This window comes from Rhincodon typus, chromosome 49, assembly GCF_021869965.1.
Source record: "Rhincodon typus isolate 14 chromosome 49, sRhiTyp1.1, whole genome shotgun sequence".
NCBI lineage: Eukaryota > Metazoa > Chordata > Chondrichthyes > Orectolobiformes > Rhincodontidae > Rhincodon > Rhincodon typus.
The window spans coordinates 2,883,435-2,892,390 of NC_063380.1; positions in this window are offsets into that span (position 1 = coordinate 2,883,435).

Below are 8,956 nucleotides of genomic sequence, written 5' to 3' on the forward strand. Positions count from 1 at the left end.
ATAACCCTTAATTCCTTTACTGTTCAAAAATTTATCTAGCCTTGCCTTAAAAACATTCAGCGAGGTAGCTTCAACCGCTTCACTGGGCTGGGAACTCTACAGATTCACAACCCTTTGAGTGAAGAATTTCCTCCTGACCTCAGTCCTACATCTGCTTCCCTTTATTTTGGGGCGATGCCCTCTAGTCCTAGTTTCACCTGCTAGCGTAAACAACCTCCCTGCCTCCACCTTATCTATTCCCTTCATAATCTTATATGTTTCTATAAGATCTCCCCTCATTTTTCTGAATTCCAATGAGTATAATCCCAGTCTACTCATTCTCTCCTTATAATCCAACCCTCTCAACTCTGGAATCAACCGAGTGAATCTCCTCTGCACCCCCTCCAGTGCTAGTATATCTCTTCTCAAGTAAGGAGACCAAAACTGCACACAGTACTCCAGGTGTGGCCTCACCAGGACTCTATACAGCTGCAGCATAGCCTCCCTGTTTTTAAACTCCATCCCTCTAGCAATGGCAAACAAAATTCCATTTGCCTTTTTAATTGCACCTGCAATCCTACTTTTACGTGTCTCTTTGTGGGGTACGTGGAACACTCCTTGTTCCAGTCCTATTCTGGCCCCCACTCTCAAGTCTTTTTCTGGTATATTGATGGCATCATTGGTGCTGCTTCCCTTTTTCATTCAGAGTTGGAACAGTTCATCGATTTTGCTTCCAATTTCCACCCCTCCTCACTTTAACCTAGTCAATTTCTGAGTCCTCCCCTCCCTTCCTCAACATCCCTGTTTCCATTTCTGGGGGTAACTGGCCACTAATATCCACTATAAACCCAATGACTCCCACAGCTATCTGGACTATACTTCCTCACAACCTGCTTCCTGCAAAGACTCCATTCCATTCTCCCAGTTCCTCCATCTCCGTCGCATATGTTGTGATAGGACACCTTTGACAAAGGAGCCTCCTAAATGTCCACTTTCTTTCTTTACCGAGGATTCCCCAGCACCGTTGTTGACACAGCTATCAACCGGGTCCGACCCCTCTCCCGCACTTCTGCCCTCAGTCCCTCTCTTCCCTACCGCAATAGTGATAGGGTTCCCTTTGTCCTTACTTACCATCCCACCAGTATCCACATTCATAAGATTGCCAGCTGTCAGTTCTGCCACCTCCAGCGAGATGCCACCACAAGACTTATATTCCCCTCCTCTCCCTTGTCTGCCTTTCACAGGGAATGTTCCCTCCGGGACACCCTGGTCCACTTTTCAAGAGACCCAACACCGAGTCTTTCTTTATCTCAAAATGCCCTAGCATGCTCCACACTAATCTCACTATCCTCCATATCCTCTCCTGGGTGAATACCAGTGAATAATGCTCACTTAGGATGTCACCAACATCCTCTGCCTCCAAGCAAAAGTTCCCTCCTTTATCCTCAAGTGATCCTACCTTCTCCATAGTTATCCTCTTGTTTTTAATGTTTGTATAGAATGCCTTGAGAATATCTTTAACCCTACTTGTGCATTCGTGGCCCCATCTTGCTAGCCTAATTCCCTGCTTTCTTCATATTCCTCGCAGCCCCCGTCTGATTTTAGCTTCCTAAACCTTACATATGCTTCTTTTTGCCTTTTCATAGAATCCCTACAGTGTGGGAACAGGTCCAACAAGTCCATACTGACTCTCAAAGCATCCCACCCAGATCCCACCCCCCTATAAACCCACCAAATCTACACACCCCTGAACACTATGGGCAATTTAGCATGGCCAATCCACCTAGCCTGCGCATCTTTGGACTGTGGGAGGAAACCAGAGCACCTGGAGGGAACCCACACAGACAGTCGCCTAAGCGTGGAATTGAACCCAGGAACTTGGTGCTGTGAGGCAACAGTGTTAACCACTGAGCCAACGTGGCGCCCCTATTGTGAATTTGAGTAAATTCACAACCTCCCTCATTCACCAAGGGTCCCTTACCTTGCCAGCCTTGTCCTTCCTCCTTGCTGTAACATGCTGGTCCTGTACTCTGATGAACAGGTCTTTAAACTACTCTCACATATCAAATGTGGACTTTCCCAATAATAGCTCCTCTCAATTAATGCTCCCTAGCTCCTGCCTAATACTGACGTAATTCGCCCTCCCTCCTCATGCAAGTTGAAGTATTTTCACTGATTGGTCTCCTAGACTCTCCACAAAATAAACAAATCTTTCCCTGTACAACAGGGGTTTTGCAATTTGCACCCTCGGTGTTCAATGATCCACATCAATGACTTCAGGAGCAGTCTCATTTAAAGCTAAAAGATACCAAGGTTTGGAAATAAATGTTTCTTTTGGATGAGACATTAACCTGAAGTCAACAGCCTCACCATTAGGAGGCAGTATTGAGTGACATGTTTTAATCAAATGAAGACGATCATTTTTGTACTTTATGTCTGTTGCATGTGCTCATGTATACACACAGAGAGAATTCATGGTGTCTTTTTGAACACATATATGCCCAGGTCTGTCGCTAAAACAGACTACTGCTCATAACACACAGTTTGTCCAAGCAGCTCTCAGCTGCCCCAGGAATTGGGCAGACCAGGATTAATCTTTGTGCAACTGGGAACAGATCTCCATCTCTCTCTCTCTCTCTTCCTCATGGCACTCTCTAATGCTATTGCTGAAGAAATCTCACCTATGTAACAGCACAGGAACGTAAGATTAAGCAGCAGAACTGGGCAATTCAACACACCCAAGCCTGCTTCACCGTTTAATATAACCACGGCTGATCTCATCTCGGAGTCAACTCCACTTTCCTGCCCGTTCCTTACAACTCTTCAATCAGTTACTAACTAAAAGTCTGTCTCTGTCCTCCTCCAATTTATTCAATTTCCTGTCATCCACCGCACTCTGGGGGAATGGATTCCATCGTTTCATAACCACTTGAGGGAATAATTCTTCCTCATCGCTCTTTTAAATCTGATACCTCTTAGCCTCAATTTTTCTTTTTTCTCTCATGGGACTTAGGCATCATGGGCTCAGCGAAAATACATTACCCGTTTCTAGTTGCCCTTGAGAAGGTGGGTTCAGCTGCCTTCTTGAATTGCTGCAGTCCACATGCTGTGAGTTGATGCACAATTCCTTTTGGGAAGGAGGGGGAAAGCGGAGTTCCAGGATTTTGACCCAGCTCATCATGATCACACCCACACACGGATGGTCAGCAGTTGAAAACAAAACAAACAGGCAGCAGTAACACACACAGGTCTGTGATCTCTCTCCCCTTCTATGTCTGTCTCTCTTTCTCTCCCTGACTCTCTCTCTATAACTTACACTATCTGTCTCTCAATCACTAAGTGTTTCTACTCTCTCTCTCACTATTTCTGTCTCTCACTCTTTTTCTCTCTCAATAACTGTCTTTCTCTCTCTTCCTGTCTCATGGTCTGTCCTACCCTCTCAGTGCCTTGCTACCTTTTCCTCTTTCCATATTCTGCACATCCTTCTCTCTACCTCTGTTTCCCAGTCTCTCTCTCTTGCTCTAGCGATAATTCCGTCATGCTTTCCAGACAATTATCTATCCTTAAAGCGAATTTTCATTCTTCATTTCCCTCCTTCACTCCTCAATGGTCTGTCCATTGTTATAAAGTTGCCTCTCATTTTTCAAAACTCATAGGAGTACAGTCCCAACCTACACACATGAGACATGAGACAGTCCCTCTGTACCAGGGATAAGTTTGGTAACTGCTCCAATGCCAGTCTATCTTTCTTCAGGTAAGCGTACCATAGCTGTTCAGTTTTCCTGCTGTGGTCTGACTGGTGCCTTGTGTCATTTTAACATGAGCTCCCTGATTTTATTCTCCATTCCTTTTAGAGTAAAGGCCAGCATTCCATTTCCCCTCCCAAATATCTCCTGAATTCCTATGCTACATTTTTATGATTTATACACAAGAACTTCCAAATCCCTCTGTTTTGTAGCTTCCTGCAGTCTTTCTCCATTGAAATAATATTCAGCTTCTCTATTCTTCCTGCTAAGTTGTATAACCTCACATTTTCCCACAATAAATTCAAGTAAAATAGTCTGATTTATATTTATAGTCAGCGCTAATTGAAAATGGTTAAATGTATTTTTTTTAAAGTAGGCCTCAGGCTGCAACTCAAGGTTCAAAATGAATAATTAATTCCACTAAATGTGAATATTTGAGCCCCATGCAGGGAAACGTAGGCCTCAGGCTCCATTTCCAACCTAGCACTGAATATAACAATTCCACCCATTGTGGGACTTTTGGAGACACAGGCAAGGATATTTAGGTGCAGGCTCCATCTCAGGCCTAGTATTTGCTCATCCTACACCAGCTGTGGGACTGAGAGCCCCCACAGGCACAAATGTACACAACAGGAAAGTTCCAGGTTCTATCTTGGCCTAGTGCTGCCAAGATTGCTAATATCTTCCCTATCCAGAGGGCATAAAAAACAGTAACCCTTGGAAATTAATCTACTGGTCCTCTGTTTTGAAGTATACCAGGTGACTCGGACCAGTATGCTTAATTTACAAGATTCCTGTCTTCACCTTTGGTGACTGACCAAGACCCACAGAGCAGGGAAATATCAGTCCAGGCTTCATCCTGGGCCTAATGCTAGTTCATCTTATGGAATGATGTGTAAGTAAGAACCCTCAGACTCACAGCTGGATATGTGTACACTCAGAGCAGGAGAGTCCAAGGCTCCAATCTCAGCCCTATTGCTACACTGATCTCATGCTTGGTGATGTGGAATAAATTGAGAACCACAGCGCAGAGAAATTTAGGCCATGGATCCAAATCCTGGGCCTAGTGCTTATAACTGATCTATGGTTAGTTGAATCCCACACAGCAAGGATATATAGAATCTAGTGCTTAGTGCTGAGTTAGCCAATCTCACTCCTGATTTTGGATTGATTGAGCAACAATTGCCCCCTCCTCAAGATACACAGCACGGAGAACTATCAGTCCAGGCTGCATCTCAGGCCTAGTGCTGAGTGAGACAATCTCACTCCCAATAAAAACCAAAAGAACTGCGGATGCTGTAAATCAGAAACAAAAACAGAAATTGCTGGAAAAGCTCAGCAGGTCTGGCAACGTCTGTGGAGAGACATCAGTGTTAATGTTTCGGAACAAGTGACCCTTCCTCAGAACTGACAGTACCCAGGAAAATGTCGGTTTATATGCAGAAGATAGCATGGCGGGGGAGGGGTTAAGGAGTAAATGATAGGTGGAGATGGAGCCCAAAGAGAGAGAAGAGCAGCTGGACAGACAAACGAGTTGTCACTCCCAAATCACTTCTGATGTTGGACTGAATGAGCCACAACCCCTGCCACACCAGCTCGGCCACTTTGCAGGGACAGGTTGCATCTCAGGCCTAGTGGTGATTTAGCCAATGAGCCAATTTCACACCCGGTGGAGAACACTTCCTCTCCCACAACCCCGCCTCACCACAATGCAGAGAAATATAGGCCCAGGCTGCATCACAGGCCAACAGCTATGTTAACCAATTAGCCAATTTCACTCTCCAGTGGTGAATTCAATGCTGGGAAATGTAGGGGCCAGGCTGCATTACAGGCCTCGTCCTGAGTGAGCCAATCTGATACCCAGTGCAGGACAGTTCGAGCCACTCAGTGCAGGGAAATTTAGGCTCAGCCTCCATTTTGAGCCTGCTTAACCAATCGGAGTGTGTGGGACTGAGGCCTCTCAGTGGCCCCATTTTCACGATTGACTCCAGCCTTCTCAGCTGTTGACAACCTTCCTCTTTCCCTTCCCACAGACGGAGCTGCAGGGTTTCAAAGATGACCGTCCAGGGCTCGCAGACACTTACCTGCACCTGCCCGTGCTGCCCACCCTTGACGACGAGTTGGATGACTGGGGAGCCTGCTGCCACCTGTGCTGGCACCATTCCACCTTCCGCCTCTTGGCTGCCCTCCTGGGCCGCATCCTGGTTGAGTAGCTGTCGCTGAATGAGAACTTGTATCACCTCCAACAGCAGCTGCAGCTTGTCATCACTGACCTCCAGGGCCTGTTTGCCAACCTGGGCCACGTCCTGTCCTCACTGGGCTCTGGCGAGGAGAAGAACAATGGGCAGCCCCCGAGGCCTCCCAGCCGTGGTCAACAGGTACCACGTTATCACCCACTACAAGAAAATGGCCAAAAATCCTCGGGCCTAGCTCTTAATTACCACTCAAAAGAATGGGGAAAGGTCAAACTGTGCCCAAAAGTCTGTCTTCTAGTTGTTACTTATCAATAGGAAGAATTGGCAAGGACCAACAGCCTGTGGCCTAGCACTTAAAGACCAATAGGAAGAATTGGCAAAGATCAAACACTTTCCTAGAAGCCTCTGGCTTGGTTCTTAATTACCAATTCAAAGAATAAGCAAAGGTCAAACAGTGCATAAAATCTCAGGGCCAAGCTATTAATTGTCGACAGGAAGAAATGACAAAGGTCAAACACTGTCCAAAGGTCTGGCGTCTAGCTCTTGATTGAGTGACATATCCCCTCGTGAAACATTACCGTCAACCCTGATTCAATGGACAGTGCAGGAGGGCATCCAAGGGCAGCACAAGGCATACCTGAAGATGAAGTCTCAACCTGGTGAAGCCACCAACAGCTCTATTTTCATTGCCAAACAGTTTAACAGCAACTGATAGACAGAGCTTTTTATGATCAATTGGAAAGGAACAGTTTGATTCGTGATAGTCAGCATGGATTTGTGAGGGGTAGGTCATGCCTCACAAACCTTATTGAATTCTTTGAAGAGGCGACCAAACACGTGGATGAAGATAGAGCAGTGGATGTGGTATACATAGATTTAAGTAAAGCATTTGATAAGGTTCCCCAAGGTAGGCTCATGCAGAAATTAAGGAGGCATGGGATAGGGGGAAATGTGGTTGATTGGATTCAGAATTGGCTGACCCTGAGAAGACAAAGGATGGAGGTGGACGTAAAATATTCAACATGGTGCTCAGTTATGAGTGGTATACCACAAGGATCTGTTCTGGGTCCTCTTCTATTTGTGCTTTTTGTAAATGATTTGGATGTAGGAGTGGAAGGGTGGAATGGTAAGTTCGTGGACAATACGAAGGTGGGTCAAGATGTGGATAGTGCAGAGGGCTGTTCTAGGTTACAAAGGGACATTGATAGGATGCAGAGCTGGGCTGAAAAGTTTAACCCTGAAAAGTGTGAGGTGATTCATTTTGGAAGGACAAACTTGAAAGCAGAATACAGGGTTAACGGAAAGATTCTTGGCAGTGTGGAGGAGCAGCGGGATCATAGGGTTCATGTTCACAGTTCCCTGAAAGCTGCCACCCAGGTGGGTAGAGTTGTTAAGAAGGCGTATCGTGTGTTAGCTTTCATTAATAGAAGGATTGAGTTCAAGAGCCATGAAGTTATGCTCCAGCTATACAAAACTCTGGTTCGGCCACATCTGGAGTATTGTGTCCAGTTCTGGTCACCTCATTACAGGAAAGATGTAGAAGTGTTGGAAAAGGTGCAGAGGAGATTTACCAAGATGTTGCCTGGAATGGAGGGAAGGTCTTACGAGGAAAGGTTGAGAGAGCTAGGGCTTTTCTCTTTAGAACGACGAAGGATGAGAGGTGACTTGATAGAGGTGTACAAAATGATCAGAGGGATAGATAGAGTGGACAGCTAAAGACTTTTTCCTCGGGTGGAGGTAGCTATTATGAGGGGCATAGTTTTAAAGTGAGTGAAGGTAGATATAGGGGAGATGTCAGAGGTCGGTTCTTTACTCAGAGAGTGGTAGAGGCATGGAATGCATTGCCGGAGAGGGTAGTGGAGTCGGCCTCATTAGGGAATTTAGCGGCTATTAGATAGGCATATGGATGATAGTATAAGGTAGGGGTTGAGGTGAGATAGACCTTAGGTTTAGGGTAAAAGTTTGGCACAACATCGTGGGCCGAAGGGCCTGTACTGTGCTGTACTGTTCTATGTTCTATGTTCTATGTTCTAAGTGATGCCACAATCAACAGATCAGATGTCAGCTCTACAGTCCTGCCACATCATGAATGGTGGTGGACAATTAAAGAACTCACTGTAAGAGGAGGCTCCACAAACATCCCCAACCTCAATGATGGAAGAGCCCAGCACATCAGTGCAAAAGATAAAGCCAAAACCTTTGCAGCAATCTTCAGCCAGAAGTGCCAAGTAGATGATCCATCTCAGACTCCTCCAGCGATCCCCAGCATTACAGATACCAGTCTTCAAATCCATTCAATTCACTCTACTTGACATCCAAGAAATTCATTGAATTCACAGAATTCATAGAATCCCTACAGTGTGGAAACAGGCCCTTCGGCCCAACAAGTCCACACTGACCCTCAGAGGATTCCCCCCCGACACCCCAGACCACTATCGGCAATTTAGCATGGCCAATCCACCAAGCCTGCACTGGATACAGCAAAGGCTATGGGCCCTGACATCATTCCAGCAACAGTATTGTAGGCCTGTGCTCCATAACTTGCCACTCGCCTATCCAAGCTGTTCCAGTACAGTTACAACACTGGCATCTACCCGACAGTGTGGAAAATTGCTCAGGTATGCCCTGTAAATAAAAGGCAGGAGAAACCCAAATCGGCCAATTACCGCCCCATCAGTCAACTGTCTATCATCAGGAAAGTGATGGAAGGCGTCACCAACAGTGCTATCAAACAGCACGGTCTCAGCAAAGACCAGCAACCCGGGGTCAGGGCCGGCAATTGGAAGATCCACATACCCTCCTTGATGTCATGGCAAACCATGTCGGTCAAGCAGGGCCGAGGGGGATTGTGGGAAAGTGCAATGCCACCTCCTAAAAATATGCGCAGGTCAAATAAAAACAACCTTCCAGAAAGTTCTGCCATCGCCTCGTGTGACCCGGATTCAGGACAGTCGGCAGGGGGGGTCTTCTCCACCTCACCCCAAAAGGGTAAAGGAATGAGGGAAGGGTTTGTGTAAAGGGGCGGGGTTTGGTGAA